The sequence below is a fragment of the Lepidochelys kempii genome, chromosome 9, assembly GCF_965140285.1.
Source record: "Lepidochelys kempii isolate rLepKem1 chromosome 9, rLepKem1.hap1, whole genome shotgun sequence".
Classification (NCBI taxonomy): domain Eukaryota; kingdom Metazoa; phylum Chordata; order Testudines; family Cheloniidae; genus Lepidochelys; species Lepidochelys kempii.
Genome location: NC_136388.1, coordinates 93,497,313 through 93,515,662, shown reverse-complemented (window position 1 = coordinate 93,515,662; position 18,350 = coordinate 93,497,313). Strand labels below are relative to the sequence as shown.

Here is an 18,350-nt window from a genome sequence, read left to right as displayed (position 1 = left end):
TGACCTTGAAGGGTAGGGAGAGGTGGGGGATGGGAAAGAGATTTTCTTTGCTTTAGATTGTAATAAAATTGTCAATGCCTTGCAGCCCCTTTGATTGCCTTTTATGAGCTTCTCCCCTCCCGGGAGTTACAACCCACTGATTTGTTGCTTCTTTGTGCTCAGCTCTAGAATCTTATACTATGTTGACAGATATTTTATTTCTACCTTTCCTACATGTTTCTTATTCCCTTTTCTCTAGCATTCTATACACAGTACACATTCTCAACTCCTTTACAGCGGCTTTAGGCCAGTGTAATTCCATGGAAGTCAATGGAGTTCTACTGACATGAAACAAGTAATAGAGCGGACATTCAGGCTACAATTTCTGGGCCTCATCCAATGCCTATGGACGTCAATGGAAATATTCCCATTCCCATATAGGCACTGGATCAAGCCCTCTAATACTGAAGTATAGACATGGCTATACGTGCTCCTTCATTACTTTTTTGGTGATGGTGTGACTTGTCAGCCGAGAGATCTGATGGTAGCTGACCATGCTACTCCATCACAGAGATCTATATTACTCACTGTATTAAAATGGCCAAGTTACCAACTCATGATTTTATCATAAGCCTCATAATATTTGGTGTTGTTTTTACAAAAGCCCCAGCCACTGGAATTAGGTTATTGTCCATGGATATCAGCAAGTCTGTAGTGCTCATGGTTGCTGAAAAAAGATTGGAAATGTGAGCCCTAAATACTTCTACACCAAAGGCAAATAAAAAGATCCCAAAATTTATTGGCGTAAAAAACACGTAATTTGAAAACTATTCTCGCTATTTTGGGAAGCCTGACTCATGATTTTTGAATGTTTCAGGTTGGCAATACTGAAGGAGACAATGAAAAGAAACTTTGGAATAAAGCCATTGCTTTCTCTCATAGTTCACGTCATTACTACAAACCCTGACTTAAATTATATATAGGCTTGGATTTACCATACCTGAACATGGTTACTAATGTATTCCTTTTAGGCTACAAACACATTTCCTAGAGATAAATTATTGAGTTTCTCCAGGAGGCCGCCTCATCTTTAGATGTGAAATATATCAGAAAAGGGCAGAGATGTTACAAAGAGCAGACTCAAGAACAGATGCCAGTCACTGGGTCTTAGCAGATAGCTCTTTTAATGCAGTCCAGCGGCCAGAGATGGCATTTAGCCTAAGGAAAGGTTGGAGATCAGTAATGATTCTGGTGTCCATCTAATTAATACCTAATCTGTATCTGTCAAATCTGCACCTCTTTCATTAAGCTGACATCTTTCCATGCATATTGGATGAGAGTTCTTCAGGAATAAATCTGTAGCAAGACAAATGAGGCCTGTGTAATGCTATAAAAGAAAACAGGGCTGTACAAATCCCACAGGGAGTATTCCTCAGGGTTTGGAACAACTCCTGTTGATTCACATGGAAGTTGGAGTTTGTTTACAGAACCTTAAATTCCATGAAATCTCTTTCTCCACCACCACTGCTCAACAACTGCTAGCATGCAATAGCCATCAATTATGTTGGTTTCCTGACTTTTCTCAGGGGTGATGCATGACATTTCCTAGCATTTCATTTAGGCCAAAATTTTCAGTTAGGTGCTAACTGCTTAAGCTGAAGGAACCTCTCTCCCTCCCTATGCCTTCCCATGTCACGATGGCTAATCACGATGGCGGTTCTTGCACCTTTGGTAACTGAGGCCATACAAGTTCGTTAGTATCTGAGCACCTCACAATCTTTAATGTATTTATTATACTCACAACACTCAGAGGACATAGGGGAGTACTATCCGTCCCCACCATCTGTAAAATGGGGATCTGAGACACAGAGGCAATGTGACTTAACCAAGGTCACACAGGAAGCCTGTGGCAGAGAGAGGAATTGAATCTTGGCCTCCCTATCCACTAGGCCACAATTCCACTGATTTTGTCCATTTATTATGGGAGGCCATATAACAATTAAGCAGGTCATCACATTCACTAACAGCTACATATTCATTGCACTAAAAATATGCACTATCTGCATAAAGGCTGCCCCCCCAAAAGTTGCTCCCCATTAAGATAAACACTCTGAGATCCAACATGTGGAACAGAGAAAGTTTTAAAAGGCATGGTTTATCCAGTCTAGGTTATTTCATTTTAAAAATAAAATTCTGTGTTTTATTAGTTAGTTTAAGATGGGCATACTCGGTTCAATATGTCTCTGGCACTGCTGTGTTCAGAGGTATTCAAATCTCATGTAAGGTACTTTGGCACATATACAGTATTTGTTTGATAAATTCTTCCCAGCTCAAAAAATAAAAATAAAAATGAGGTACTTTAGAAACATTTTGTAAATTACAACACTCCAAGCAGCTAATCCAAATAACTTTAGGATTATAAAATTTCTCTCCCAATGCTCAAGTGGCAAAATGAGCAATAGATCATAAAGTCATGGTGATGTGAAATACAATTTATTCTCCAACGACCTTCCACTGGCATTGGACTTAGATCTGGCACTGAAATGTCTAACTGTACCAACAGTGCTTACTAATGGAGTGTATAATGAATGCAACCTGCTCTTTGGAATATTTTGCATGTTACAAAATGTTCTCTTTTTGTGATAGTTTATGAATTCTTCTGCTAGAAGGAAGTTTGTTTTTCATGTTTCATACCACTTCCTGTATATGCCCTTTAAAATTCTCAGTATTGCTTATTTAAATTTAAAGACTGAGCTACTGTTAAAATTCCATAGCCATTGAGCTCTTAACATCCAAAAACTAATGTGAAACTAAAGCACTCATTCTGACTTGCTATACAAAGAGGGTCATTTTAACAGCTTACTAATTATGCCTTGCTAAACTTCTTGTCTGAGTATTTTCTGGTCTATTGTACCTGAAACAATCTTGTATTAGACAATTTATTTAACTCATTAGAAAAAAGTAAAGGAGTCTGTGTTCAGACCCCTGCCTGGCATAATGAGATTTTTTTTCTGAAAGTCAATTACATTTTCAAAATAAATAGTGTTTATTTTCTTCCACCAATTTAATGAAGTAGGAATAAAGATCACTGAGCATTTTTGCTTCAGGGCCTTTTTAATGCTTATCATGAGAAGGAGACCATACAAGCTTAAAAAAAAACCCAAAAGCTTTTGTGGAAGCATGTATTCAACCACAAGCTAAAGCGGATGTGTGACTGGAAGCCGAAAAATTCATTGTGTGGTGTTTGATCACAATATCGATTGCTTAACGAATCCGGGACAAAAATCTGTGAGAAAGAAGGAGAGATTAGACCAAAGGGAGATGTGTGTTGGGGGTGGGGGGAGAAGGAGCTACTGCCTTAAATCAATATGCAAACTTCTCTGTGTTGGAAAGTCAGAAGTAGTCCCTGCTGAATCAAGCCCAAGCGATGGAATTAAAGTGTTTAAGAACTGTGAACTAGAACTAGTTTCACAGTAGTGGATCAGTGTCTATGAGTCTTAAGGCACTTCTGTGGTAATATTTAACATTCTACTGGTTACTATACCAGAAACTTATTTTATCACACACACAAAAAATAACCCCTAGAAAAATGATGCCTTTACTGGCACTAAGCAATGTCTGGTTACCTTGAATGAAATAGGTAGCTGGATGACTGAGGAAAGTGATAATGGAATATCACAGAAATGTAGGGCAGGGAGGGACCTCAAAATGTCATCTAGTATATACTCCCATTCTGAGGCAGGATTAAGTATATCTACATCATTCCTGACACGTGTTGTCTAACCAGTTGTTAAAAACCTCCAATAGAGTCTTTTGCTTCTTGACAGTTCACAGAGTAAATCTGCTTCAGATCTATCGTGAATGGAAGTAGTTACAATACCAGTACACCTTCACAACCTCCTGCATCTAAATGAAGTTGGTGGTCAGAGTTCAGGTCCTAATGAATGCACAACAACCAGCACAAATGGAGTGAGTGAGCAAGCCTTAGATTAAAGACTAAGGCTCGACAAAACATTGTCCATCAATTTTTTAAATGGAAAATGGACTTTGACAAAATGAAAATATTTCACAGAAAAGTGTCTGTTTTCCTTGAAAATGTTCTCATTTTCATAGGAAAAGCAAAACCCTGAAAATATGTGGTTGAATTTCCTTTGTTTTTTGTCCAAAATGTTTTCAGCACACAGGGGCCAGGAGGAAGCTTTCTCACACCCTCAATGGAAGCCCCAACAAGGACTAACAACACCGCTCAGCCTCCAGCCCACAACAGTGTTATGTTGCCTTTTTCCTCTTGCTCTACCCATCTGCAGGGTATTTCTATATCATGCCTCCTCCCAGGTTCTCCCCACTCACTCCTGACGTCTTTTTGTACTCAATGCTTCCTTAGTTCTCTTGGCAGGAAGCACCCATCCAGGTTTCATCAGCCCTGGTCTTCCAGCACTTCCTGTTGAGAACCCCACCCCCAGGTCTTTCCCTCATTCAGGGGTCCTCTCCTTGTGATCCTAAAGCAACTGTTAATATATCCCCAGTACAGTCACATTGAGGCCTCTGGGACTCGCCTCCTATCAGTTCCTACTGGCAAACTACATCTCCCAGAATTCCTCTCCATAAAGGTCTCAACCCTAGTGAAAGGTGACCTAGCAACCCCTGCTCATAAAGATGCTCTTATGCTTTGTCATCTTTACATGAAAAAAATACTGGAAGAGTTTTTAATGTCTTGTAGTTTATTAATACAATTTAGCAGCTGGATATAAGAAAAAGTCAGCCTCTATCTGGAAAGAGTTTAACCTTTCCCTCAAATAATGTTATCAGTCTGATTAAAGAAAACATAGAATCATAGAATATCAGGGTTGGAAGGGACCCCAGAAGGCCATCTAGTCCAACCCCCTGCTCAAAGCAGGACCAATTCCCAGTTAAATCATCCCAGCCAGGGCTTTGTCAAGCCTGACCTTAAAAACCTCTAAGGAAGGAGATTCTACCACCTCCCTAGGTAACGCATTCCAGTGTTTCACCACCCTCTTAGTGAAAAAGTTTTTCCTAATATCCAATCTAAACCTCCCCCACTGCAACTTGAGGACATTACTCCTCGTTCTGTCATCTGCTACCATTGAGAACACTCTAGAGCCATCCTCTTTGGAACCCCCTTTCAGGTAGTTGAAAGCAGCTATCAAATCCCCCCTCATTCTTCTCTTCTGCAGGCTAAACAATCCCAGCTCCCTCAGCCTCTCCTCATAACTCATGTGTTCCAGACCCCTAATCATTTTTGTTGCCCTTCGCTGGACTCTCTCCAATTTATCCACATCCTTCTTGTAGTGTGGGGCCCAAAACCGGACACAGTACTCCAGATGAGGCCTCACCAATGTCAAATAGAGGGGAACGATCACGTCCCTCGATCTGCTCGCTATGCCCCTACTTATACATCCCAAAATGCCATTGGCCTTCTTGGCAACAAGGGCACACTGCTGACTCATATCCAGCTTCTCATCCACTGTCACCCCTAGGTCCTTTTCTGCAGAACTGCTGCCTAGCCATTCGGTCCCTAGTCTGTAGCTGTGCATAGGGTTCTTCCGTCCTAAGTGCAGGACTCTGCACTTATCCTTATTGAACCTCATCAGATTTCTTTTGGCCCAATCCTCCAATTTGTCTAGGTCCTTCTGTATCCTATCCCTCCCCTCCAGCGTATCTACCACTCCTCCCAGTTTAGTATCATCCGCAAATTTGCTGAGAGTGCAATCCACACCATCCTCCAGATCATTTATGAAGATATTGAACAAAACCGGCCCCAGGACCGACCCTTGGGGCACTCCACTTGATACCGGTTAGGGGGGATGTCAAGGTTCCTCCCCCACTCTGAACTCTAGGGTACAGATGTGGGGACCTGCATGAAAAACCTCCTAAGCTTATCTTTACCAGCTTAGGTCAAAACTTCCCCAAGGTACAAAATATTACCCCCGTTATCCTTGGACTGGCTGCTACCACCACCAAACTAATACTGGTTACTGGGGAAGAGCTGTTTGGACGCGTCCTTCCCCCCCAAAATACTTCCCAAAACCTTGCACCCCACTTCCTGGACAAGGTTTGGTAAAAAGCCTCACCAATTTGCCTAGGTGACTACAGACCCAGACCCTTGGATCTTAAGAACAATGAACAATCCTCCCAACACTTGCACCCCCCCTTTCCTGGGAAATGTTGGATAAAAAGCCTCACCAATTTGCATAGGTGACCACAGACCCAAACCCTTGGATCTGAGAACAATGAAAAAGCATTCAGTGTTTTACAAGAAGACTTTTAATAAAAAAATAGAAGTAAATAGAAATAAAGAAATCCCCCCTGTAAAATCAGGATGGTAGATATCTTACAGGGTAATTAGATTCAAAAACATAGAGAACCCCTCTAGGCAAAACCTTAAGTTACAAAAAAGATACACAGACAGAAATAGTTATTCTATTCAGCACAATTCTTTTCTCAGCCATTTAAAGAAATCATAATCTAACACATACCTAGCTAGATTACTTACTAAAAGTTCTAAGACTCCATTCCTGTTCTGTCCCTGGCCAAGAGGACTACAGACAGGCACAGACCCTTTGTTTCTCTCCCTCCTCCCAGCTTTTGAAAGTATCTTGTCTCCTCATTGGTCATTTTGGTCAGGTGCCAGCGAGGTTACCTTTAGCTTCTTAACCCTTTACAGGTGAGAGGAGCTTTCCCCTGGCCAGGAGGGATTTCAAAGGGGTTTACCCTTCCCTTTATATTTATGACAGGGGAATGTTAGGGGGGAATGAGAACAGATATAAAATGTTAGAGTGAAAAATGTTACTGACAAGCAAATCATAATATTCTGCTAGCTTATTTCTTGGGTAGGTTTCTCAGTTTAGTGTGGGAAATGTAACTGTTTTCATTTACTTAATTGTTGACAGTGTTATAGTCTTTCTAAATAAGAAAAGGGTCTGAGGGAGAAAAACACAAAACTTAAAACCTGAGACTACATTTAAAAGCAAGTAACTTTGAAGGTTAAATCGGATAAATAAAAAAATATATATGGGGAGTGTACAAATCTCAAATGAAAATACAATTTAAAATATTGAAACCAAAAATATTGGAAAGAAATTAGAAGAAAGGGAATGCAATACTTTATCTGCATTTAATGCCTGGAAAATCTGAACCACACCTTGATGCCTCAGTAATCCAGAAGAAACAAGCTCTTGTACAGTCACAGAGCCTTTTTGGTGATGCTTGGGAAATCCTTGTTACTGAAACTTTAGGACTGACCCTTGACATAAAATATAAGGTCACAAATAATACTTAGGATAGAAAAGATGCACTAGGGTGCAATTAGAGCTGGTCAAATTTTTTCTGACAGAACATTTTCCACCAGAAAATGCCATTTAATCAAAACTGAAACTTTCTGTGGGAACATGTCAATTCAGACAAAATTTCTCACTCTTTCTTTTTGGAGGGATGGGGGGCAAGTGAGATGAAGTGTGTCATCTTAGCTGTGAAGTCTGTTAGGTCATGGACCAATCTCCCAACTGACGTGGTAGAGGCCTCATCTAGTGATACCTTTAAGAATAGGGAAATTTTAGAAATACGTACTGTAGTGGAAACCGTGCATTATCAGTGAGATGGACTGGGTGATAAAAATGTCTTTGAGACCTCTTTTTTTATGTGAGTCTGAAAAAAGTCTACTGAAAAGCAAGGAACCAGCCCCAACTCCAACTTGGAACATTGCTTCCCACCCAAGTCAGATAGTACTGGTAGATGCTACCACAAAAATGTATTCCTTTTCCTCCTGTTACGTGTACTAGTCAAATCCATCTTTGGTGTTAAGTCTATTTAACGCAATGGATTTGCACAGAGATTGAATTTAGCCTGTTATCTTTAACATTCTCACCTAACTGAGATACTACGCTTGTACTGAACTGGGCTAGTTTATTAAATATAAAAAGTTATTTTCCCTACAGTCTGTATTGTTCCATCTTGTGAAATTATTATGGTGCAGAATTGCATTGTCTTTGGCATATCTCTCACCTTTACGTAACTCTTAAATGACAAACAGTTTACTGGTTATTTAGATAGTGCATGAATAGCACAGACAACTGTCCTGTTCACAATGTTCTTTTTTGTCATTTATTTTCAGCTGTTATCTGAATAGATAACATCTTTGTGAGCTGAAAGTAAATGTGATCACTTTAAATTTTCATTATTGTCCCTCTGTTATCTTAATGCCAGTTTAAATGTTGGTACCTTCAGTTGACTATGTGATAAAACATGTAAAACAATTAAATTTTAAAGCTATATATTTATTTTTCAGCTTGGAAAGTGTCTATCGGTTCAGATTAAAGCATTTCCAGTCAAATGGACAATGCCCAGACAAAAGGGCCTAGGTGAATATTCTCAAAAAGCAGGTAACATAGGTCAGACAATCTGAGCAATAAATTATTTGTGAATGTGAATCCATTTACATCAAATATTTGGCTTCTACAGATACAAATAAGAGAGGGATAATCTGAAAACTTTAGTGAATTTTAGATGGTTAGCCTTACAGTAATTCCTCTTTTAGGGGCAATATTTTGGCCAATGAAGATTATGGCTTGTGCTGTTCCCCTCCCACTAAAATGAAAATTCCACCCAATGCAGAATGAATTCACTGTTTTTGAAGTGCCTGTGCCATTCTAACACAAAAACAGAGTAACCCGCTCCACAAATGAAAATGCCCTCATATCTGAAAAGAAAAATAAATTACATTTACATTGTGCCAAGACATCACTGAGATACAATCTCCCAATGCAGCATCTGAACAACTCTGGCAGACAATGTATCCATTAGAAAATGTCACTTCAGGGATGCACTGCACACTACTTTCTGACATCATTAATTAAAATGGGGGGTGTTGACAAATAATCATAATGTTGGTTATTGATTTCAGGCTTTATTAAGAGCAAGTTTCCATTTCCCACTTTTAGCTACTGAATTTTCTTGACTCTTTCCTGGCTGGAATCTCTCAACATCTAGCTTCAATTCAGGAAACCAGGGTTTGTTTATGGTGCTACCATTCATCTCCAGGGATCAGGTAATGGGGAAAAATATAGTCATCCTTTATAGAAAAAAATTCTATAGAATTTAAGACAACATTATAAACTTTAGATTTATATACTCTTTTTGACCCATTTATTATTATCTGTATTGTGGAAACATCTAGGAAATACTGCCCCATTGTGTTTGGCACTGTATACATATTACAGAGATGGGCCCTGTCATAAATGTAAAGGGAAGGGTAAACCCCTTTGAAATCCCTCCTGGCCAGGGGAAAGCTCCTCTCACCTGTAAAGGGTTAAGAAGCTAAAGGTAACCTCGCTGGCACCTGACCAAAATGACCAATGAGGAGACAAGATACTTTCAAAAGCTGGGAGGAGGGAGAGAAACAAAGGGTCTGTGTCTGTCTGTATGCTGCTCTTGCCAGAGACAGAACAGGAATGGAGTCGTAGAACTTTTAGTAAGTAATCTAGCTAGGTATGTGTTAGATTATGATTTCTTTAAATGGCTGAGAAAAGAATTGTGCTGAATAGAATAACTATTTCTGTCTGTGTATCTTTTTTGTAACTTAAGGTTTTGCCTAGAGGGGTTCTCTATGTTTTTGAATCTAATTACCCTGTAAGGTATCTACCATCCTGATTTTACAGGGGGGATTTCTTTATTTCTATTTACTTCTATTTTTTATTAAAAGTCTTCTTGTAAAAAACTGAATGCTTTTTCATTGTTCTCAGATCCAAGGGTTTGGGTCTGTGGTCACCTATGCAAATTGGTGAGGCTTTTTATCCAACATTTCCCAGGAAAGGGGGGGTGCAAGTGTTGGGAGGATTGTTCATTGTTCTTAAGATCCAAGGGTCTGGGTCTGTAGTCACCTAGGCAAATTGGTGAGGCTTTTTACCAAACCTTGTCCAGGAAGTGGGGTGCAGGGTTTTGGGAAGTATTTTGGGGGGAAAGACGCGTCCAAACAGCTCTTCCCCAGTAACCAGTATTAGTTTGGTGGTGGTAGCGGCCAGTCCAAGGACAACGGGGGGAATATTTTGTACCTTGGGGAAGTTTTGACCTAAGCTGGTAAAGATAAGCTTAGGAGGTTTTTTCATGCAGGTCCCCACATCTGTACCCTAGAGTTCAGAGTGGGGGAGGAACCTTGACAGGCCCTGTGCCAAAGAGTTTACAATCTAAGTATAAAACAAGAAGCAACAGGACAAAACAACAAACAGACTGGAGAAGCACAAGGAAACAAGATGATGATTCTGCTCAGCATGATAAGCCGTGGTCTTAGCTCTCCAACTAATATCACATTTTCTGTTGGTATCATGGCAGAGAAGAATTTTAAGTAGGTGTTTGAGGAAGGACAATAAGGTGGCTTTGTGGGTATTTAAAAGGAAGCCTTTTATATGGAATTATGTCCCTGCTATAGACTTTTTTAGTATGGTCTAGACAATCTGTTGAAAGGATATCACTCTCCATGAGATCTCATAAGGATCTAGAGATCTTCTTATAGGGTACCTTCAAGTGCCTATAAAACCTGATTTTTCACCGATTAAGCCCTAGAGGGTTTTTCATAAGGGGCTTTGCAATCATTGTTCCACCTGCAATTCCAAACATCTGCCCATAATCCCAGCAGAGGAGCACGTTAATTATTTCCCCGCTGAACAGTTAAATAATTTGGACTTTAAAATCATCATTATGAGTCAGAGCCAGCCTTTTCTTGAGACGAACAGGGGGAGGACACACAAATCTTAGGACCAAATGCTGAACCCCAAAAGCAAATCCCAAGTAAAAACTGTCTGTGTGTAAAGGCCCTTGGAAAAGGAATAAATCTGATGGCTGTGTGTAAAATAGATATTCCACTGCAACTACCTTTTCATGGGCTTTCGTCGCAGCTAGGCTATTTGTGTACCACACATATAGGACTGTTAGGCCTGTGAATCAATATAAGGGAGGAACTACTGACCACACCACCATGCTGCCCCTCCGATGACACCAAAGGCTCCACCTTGTCTCCAGTTTGACTCCACCTGGAATAATGGAAGCATAACCGTTTAGCTTCCTTAGGGCATTCCATTCCACTGTGGCAAGTGGGAGAGGGAGGAAGCAGGGCAGGAAGAGAGTCCTCTATCCTCTAGCACTATCTATACATTCTGTCAGCCTGTGGTCTCAGCATTGCACTGGTTCACATTCAGAATAACAGCTCTGCACCCATTTGGGGGCAAACATTAAGAGGCAAGTCTTCAAAAATCTGCAGTCATTTGAAAACGTGAGTGTTGCGCCCAATCAAGTCTGCAATTCAAGGGGTGTCAACCAATGTGAAGCAAACCTGGAAAGAAAGGTTCACATGAAACTCTACGTGAGCCAAAACCTCTGACATTGTCACAGGCCAGATGGACATTTCTTTTTAGATCTTCTCAGCTCTTTTTTCCTTCAGGAACTTCTGAGGGAGCTTATATAATTTAAAAGCTTCACTATAGCGTAGCCATATTTCCTACTTACTGTATAACTGTGATGTAGCTTCTCTTCAAGAACAGTTATGCAGATCTGTTGAGTGCAAGCAGGGTTCGTTTGTATAAATAACCTTGTCACTTCGTATCTTGTATTTCTAGTTAATTTGACAGAGCCATAACAGAAAAAGCCAACCTGACAAGTTCCTACCTGCTGAAAATGCTGACAGTAGGTAATCTGGCCAGAACACTTCAAGACCTCCACATTTCAAAGTCATAATATAATTTTTAAAATTAAAATCACCTCTGCATGTTAAAAATCAATCTAATGACGCACCTAACTCAACTTATTTTTTTCCTAGCAAAAAGATTCCTTCTTAATAGATTGTCCTGCTAATTTACTTTAGGAAGGAAAGCCTTTAATAGCTTGTCACAAGGTACATAGTCTAATATCCAATAAGGAAAGGGAAAGCAATAGTAAAAGCAATGCTGTGGCATACACGTGCATCCCCACAGAAGGATAAATGTGAAGGAAAGGAAAACTAAAAATGAAGCTCAAACATGGGGATGAAGATGAGGCACAGAGGAACAGTGTCCTGAAGATATTTCTCTCCGACATGCACATACCAGCAGAGGGAAGGCCATTTGGGTCTCTCATTTCAAAGACAGAAGTTCCTTTGAAATACAACAATGAAAAACAAGGTCCATTTGGAGCCACAAGTGCAAATTCAGCAGCGCCCGGAACAAAGGTAGTTTTGATAATCTGCACAACATGACTAAGGACTGACCCCAACTGACCACCCAGTTGCTTACAACAGTATTTTAATGGGTTATAGAAGTGGTAAACAAATAGCATTAGGGAAACATTTCAGAGAGAAGCAGAAAACAAAGAGCCCCTCTCTGCTACAAACAACACTGAGTTAGGGGGTCCTTGGTTATTATATGGTTGACCTGTAATCCTATTATCACATGATTCAAGCAGTTCCTAACTATGGGCTTGTCTTCATGTATGATACTGCAGTACTTTACTGAGGACACTACTACGCCAATTCTCCCAATGGCGTAGTTCATAGAATATCAGGGTTGGAAGGGACCTCAGGAGGTCGTCTAGTCCAACCCCCTGCTCAAAGCAGGACCAATCCCCAATTTTTGCCCCAGATCCCTAAATGGCCCCCTCAAGGATTGAACTCACAACCCTGGGTTTAGCAGGCCAATGCTCAAACCACTGAGTTATGCCTCCCCCGAGATAATAGTTAATAGTTAATCCTTCTCCCTGAGAGGTGGTAGCTATGTTGATAGGAGAAGCTCTCCCATCAACATAACGCTGTGTACACCCGGGGTTAGGTTGGTATAACTCCGTTGCTTGGGGTGTGGATTTTTCACACCCTTGAGTGGCAGAGTTATACTCATCTAAGTAGATCTGGCCTATGTTTTAACTGTGTTCTGCAACCAGGCATATCCAAGACCCTAACCTGACTTAAAAGGCACCATTCAGCCAGTGAATATTGCAACCAGATCAGGGACAACTGACTGAGTTGAAATTTGGTCTCGTGACTCAAGTCACATTTGTAGGGTAAAGAGGCCTTTTACTGACTGACTAACCATTGAACACAGCTGGTTTCGGGAGGTCTTTGATCAGTAAGCATTGCTGCTGGTTTTCATAATTCCTTACTGCTCTAGCTATCTGGGGATTGTTAATAAGTGCAGAACAAAATAGGATAGTAAGTATCTGCTTGCACTTTATATTTCTCCCCCAACAACACCACATTGCACAAGTCCAGATTTTCCTAACCCTTTTGGCAGTCATGACAATACAAATAAGTCTATTAAATCCTGTACACTAAGGGTCAGAATCTCTGCTGTGTTCTGGAGGCTGCAAGATATGCTATGGATATGTTCAGTTGACATATGGTGCCTTAAAGATCATTGCCCCTAGGGCACTCTAGCCCTAGGGTTGATACAGTTGATGCAGATCCACTCTGAGAATGAGGGGTCTCAGCCCGATTCCCTCAAATCCCTTCCTTCCCTGCTGTGCCAAACACCCACTTGCATCCATCTTCTTGCCAACTTGTTACCTCTGGTCATGTTAATGATAAATTCCGGCCATTATATCTTGGAACAGTATCATCCCTCTTTTGTATGCTAAAAACATCAAGGGATTGATAGTTTATTTCAATTTCTAATGGAGAAGGCCAGAGCCACCTTTGTGTAACGTGCTGTGGCCTGGGACAGAATTCAGATTATTTTCTTATTTACTTCACCAAACTCCCAAGACAGACACTGCTTTTTATAAGCCATTGTTCACTGGCTCAAACATACCTCATTTGAGCAAAATCAAAGACCTTCAGTTTTCTAGTCACATTGGCCAAATTAACACTTTAAATTCACAATATAACCTTGTAAGCTTTTAATTTAACAACTAAATAATGGGGTGATCAGAAGCATAGAAAGCTACATAATTTATATTGCCATGTTGGACCCCGCCAATCTCATTCTAAAACATGGAAATGTGATTAGACAGCAATGTGATTTCAGAGGCTTGCATACGAAGAGTCAGGGCTGATGGGATTCTCACATTTATTAACCAGTCTAATGGTAGAAAACTCATCCTGAATCAAACTTGCAATTTATTATAGCTGTTGAAGATGTTCCCTGAAAATATGAATGTGGAAGGTCATACATTTCTTACAATTTTATAACTAATTGCCTCAACTCAATCAAGGAATTTTGAATCTGTTGTCTAATTTATTCCCATCTATGTCCATGTGCCCTCAGGTATCTTTGGCAACAATTACTTTTTGTATACAAAGATTAATTCAAAATCCTTCTGCTTTTTTGGGATCATTAGAAACGATCTAGGCAACTGAAGTAAAATGGGGGATCTTTAAATAGCCTTTGAATCAGTCCCTGATAGTCTGTCAGCCACTCTATGCTCAGCTCTCACACAGTTTTGAGAGGAAGTGTCTCCCAGAGTTCATTCCACACATTTTAGAGTATATCTGGATTCTGGGAGGATTTATATTTGTGAGACTTTAAATGTGAGCACAAATCCAGGAATGTGATCCTCAGATATTTAACTGACTTTTAAGGCCCAATTAAAGTAAGAGTGAAAATGTGGCTCTCTCTATTGAATCAGTGGGTGCCATGTATAAGGACGCAGTGATGCCATTGCAATGGGCCACCTAGATGAGTATATAGTGGAGGATAGGATGGTTTGATATTCACTGTTAGGGAGAGCAACTTGAAGTCCCAAATCTAAGATGAACAGGGGTCAGATTCATTCTGGTGATTGTTAGTGCACTGTCCAATCACTTATCTGGTTGTCCCTTCAGTTTTTGTAGAGTTTAAGCTTTCATCTTAAAAATAATAATAATAATAATAATAATAATAATAATAAGGCCCACATTTTGAAATTAACCACAAAATCACTAACTTTTGTGGAAACTGGTGAGCTCAGGTTTGTAAAAAAAAAAACAACCTTGTAAAAAACACTTATTCTATTGCATTTACCTCTTGTGCTTCAGATTTCTGATAGCCTTGATTTAATATACTATGGCTCAATATCAATTTACAGGGTTAACAGCTTTATTAAACACCCAGGATAACTAGCCATCTGCATAGTGCTATCAGTAAGTAAAGTACCAAAATCCTGACCTGCTGCAGAAGGAGTCTTGTATGAAGCCTGAAGTAGATACTTTGGGGGTTGTCTTGCTTTTGGTTTTCCAAATCCCAGCCTAGAATCAGAAAAAATTGATCCAGTTTGTTAATGTACATTAACAATCTGTTAGGAGACTATCATACACATTTGTGGTTTACAGTAACTAGTGTTAAATCTTCCCCCAGATATTTGCTGTGTATAAATTTAGACTGTTTGTCCTGATTAAGGATACCTAATACACTTTTGCACGTTTGCAAGATCAATATTAGGACAAGTGGCTTCTCTTCAGAAGAAACATTATCAGAAATTTGAAATGGCTTTTCTTCTTATTACTCCAGAGAGAAGCACTTAGTCCCTTCAGTATCTCGAATTTAAAACATCTTTCTAGTCTGGCTCTCAGTACAGAAAAAAGCCTTTGAGCAGTAGTGCTTAGGTCTCTTTCCTACTCTCTCTAAATAATTGAAATTACACCAACATGCAATTGCAGCCCAGGTTTAAAACGAACAATCTAGCAAAAAACACAACATAGCTGTCTTTCACTCATCCTGTTTTCATTTTGTCACCAAAATATCAAGACATACAACAAGGAAGACTTTCAAGGTTTCAAAGTATTCTTTGAACATGAAAGCCAGCTAGTGCCAGCAGCCCAAATAAAAAACTTAACAGCATGATTCATATGGCTTTATAAACTAGAGAAAACAAGTGTAGCAGTTCCACTTCAATTTTATTTTAAACGGTTTGAGTTTTAAAGTTTAATTTAATGCTGAGTCAATCCCAGGAAGCACACAGAACATCATAAAATGAAAAAGTTTCCGTTAATGCATCCTGACGGTTGATTCTGTTTATCGCTGCCTGCAGTACAGCAATGTCATTAGCAGCGAAGTCAACAAACATCATGAACTGATCATAAGACTTAAGTGCCCCAGTACAGATAGGAATTTAAGGCTGCCCACTGCCCTCCGTTCATGTTAAAACGCCCAGTGAATTCAACAAGAGTTGCATGTGCAGTTAGCAAAAGCAGGATATGGCTCTACATTAGTTGACACGCTCTGTGGATATGGTGTGCAAGAGCCTCCTGTTACACACCATAGCAATAAAGCTGTTTGGACCATCATTTCCCAATCAGGATGCCCATTGAATTTAATGAGCATTCCACATTCAAGATGATTGACATCAAGGCAATTTGAAAGTGGCTACAAGCTCCATCAAGTGAGCAAAATACAGAATGGAAAGCATTAGCTATATTACAACAAAACTAGCGGCAGATCCATAGTAGAAGATTTCATTTTCCTAATATCTGAAACAAATTATATTATTAATTGAACCTCACAAGAATTTGAATTATATTAAGTGAAACTAAATATTTAAGAATCTCTTTACCCCAAGTGTTTGAATGTTAGTGTCAAGATTCCTTCATTAAAGGGACATTGCCAAATCGTTTAATCCATCCCCCAAATTATTATTCATATTATCGGTTCACCCAGAGATCTGAACAGAGATCAGGAGTCCACCGTGCTAGGTCATTTACATACGCAGAGTAAGATAGTGCCTGATCCCAAAGACAAAGGAAGACAGGGGTATTACTAGTACTTTCTAAGAGTGCACAAAGAGGTTAAGTGACTCACTCAAAGAAATCTGCGGCAGAACCAGGAAATGAATCTCTCACACCTGATTCCCAGCTCAACACCTTACAATAATCACAAGATCATCCTTCATCTCAAAAGATGGATTACATTAAGATGCTCAATTATCTGAAAATTCCTCCACTTGTCTGTTTCTAAGAATTGTTCTAAAAATTATAGCCTTGGTTAGCCAACGGTATTCAATTCTGTACAACAATTCTTTATCCTTTTATAGCAGTTACACCATTCTTGTGAGGTGTTTTGGTCTTGATTTGTTTTTAACTTGATGGCATTGCTTAAAGCATAATTTACGTAATAAATGAAGCATCTGTAGGGCAGGATAAAGTAATCTGTGTACTGCTGAGTGAGCTTTTGTCCTCCAGAGAGATATTTGTAGCACTCTGTCAAAAGGTAGCAACCAACAAGTCCTCTAGGGAGGGTAAACTACCAATGATTGAATGCTCAATGTAATGTTATTAGTAATATTTATTTATATAGTGCCATAAAAGTGCCTGGCAGTTAACATATAAAGGACATGGTCCCTGTCCCAAAGGTCTCATAATCCATGTGTTTGAGTTTGCTAATCTTTACGCAGGTGAAAAATCCTTTTGTGTGTGCAAGCACATGGACATCAATCTCACTGCTCACGTGTATGAAAATTTGCAGACTGAGTCCCTAAACTTATTTCCTCCAATATGTTCACTCCCACTACTGTCTAATCCTGCAGTAGTTTTACACATGCACACGATTCCCACTGAAGGCAAGGGGAGTGCTGAATGAAGACAATCAGGCCATAATTAGTTGGCATTCTACTTCCTGTCACCCTAGGCTCAGACTTTAAGGTGAGAAGGGAACATCGTGTCCGACTTTCTGCACATTGCAGGCCACACAACTTCGTCCACACTCTCCGGAAATAGGCCCCTAAATTCTGGCTGAGTTACTGAAGTCCTCAAATCATGATTTGAAGACTTCAAGTTAGAGAGTTCACCATTTACTCTAGTTTAAACCTGAAAATGACCCATGCCCCAAGCTGCAGAGGAAGGCGAAAAAACCCCAGAGTCTCTGTCAATCTGACCTGGGGAAAATTCCTTCCCAACCCCCAATATGGTGATTAGTTAGACCCTGAGCATGTGGGCAAGACCAACCAGGCAGATACCTGGGTAGGAATTTTCTGTAGTAACTCAGAGACCTCCCCATCTAGTGACCCATCTCCAGCCACTGGGGATTTTTGTTACTAGCAGTCCCAATGGGCCACATGCCATTGTAGGCAATCCTGTCATACTATCTCCTCCATAAACTTATCAAGCTCAGTCTTGAAGCCAGTCTTTTGCTCCCACTGGTCCCCTTGGAAGGCAGTTCCAGAACTTCACTCTTCTGATAGAATCCTTCGCCTACTTTTGAGCCTAAACTTGTTGACGGTCAGTTTATATCCATTTGTTCTTGTGTCCACAGTGATGCTTAAATTTAGATAAATACCAAGGAGGGAGAGGAGTTCTCTACAATGTATTTATAGAGAGCAATCATATCTCCCCTCAGCCTTCTTTTGGTTAGGCTAAAACAAGCCAAGCTCTTTGAGACTCCTCTCATAAGGTAGGTTTTCCATTCCTCAGATGATCCTAATAGCCCTTC

The 18,350-nt window shown here is 40.0% G+C and overlaps 1 long non-coding RNA gene across 2 annotated transcripts in view; it reads right to left on the bottom strand.

Moving 5' to 3' along the window:
• Positions 1-10,974: 10,974 nt before the first annotated feature.
• Positions 10,975-18,350, bottom strand: part of LOC144930871 (uncharacterized) — a 194,128-nt gene continuing 186,752 nt past the window's right edge. For both annotated transcript variants that reach the window (XR_013636320.1, XR_013636319.1), the window contains 3 exons: positions 15,096-15,175; positions 11,494-11,538; positions 10,975-11,021 (listed from right to left, as the gene is read on the bottom strand). This is a non-coding gene — a long non-coding RNA (uncharacterized LOC144930871). The remainder of the gene's footprint in view (positions 11,022-11,493; positions 11,539-15,095; positions 15,176-18,350) is intronic.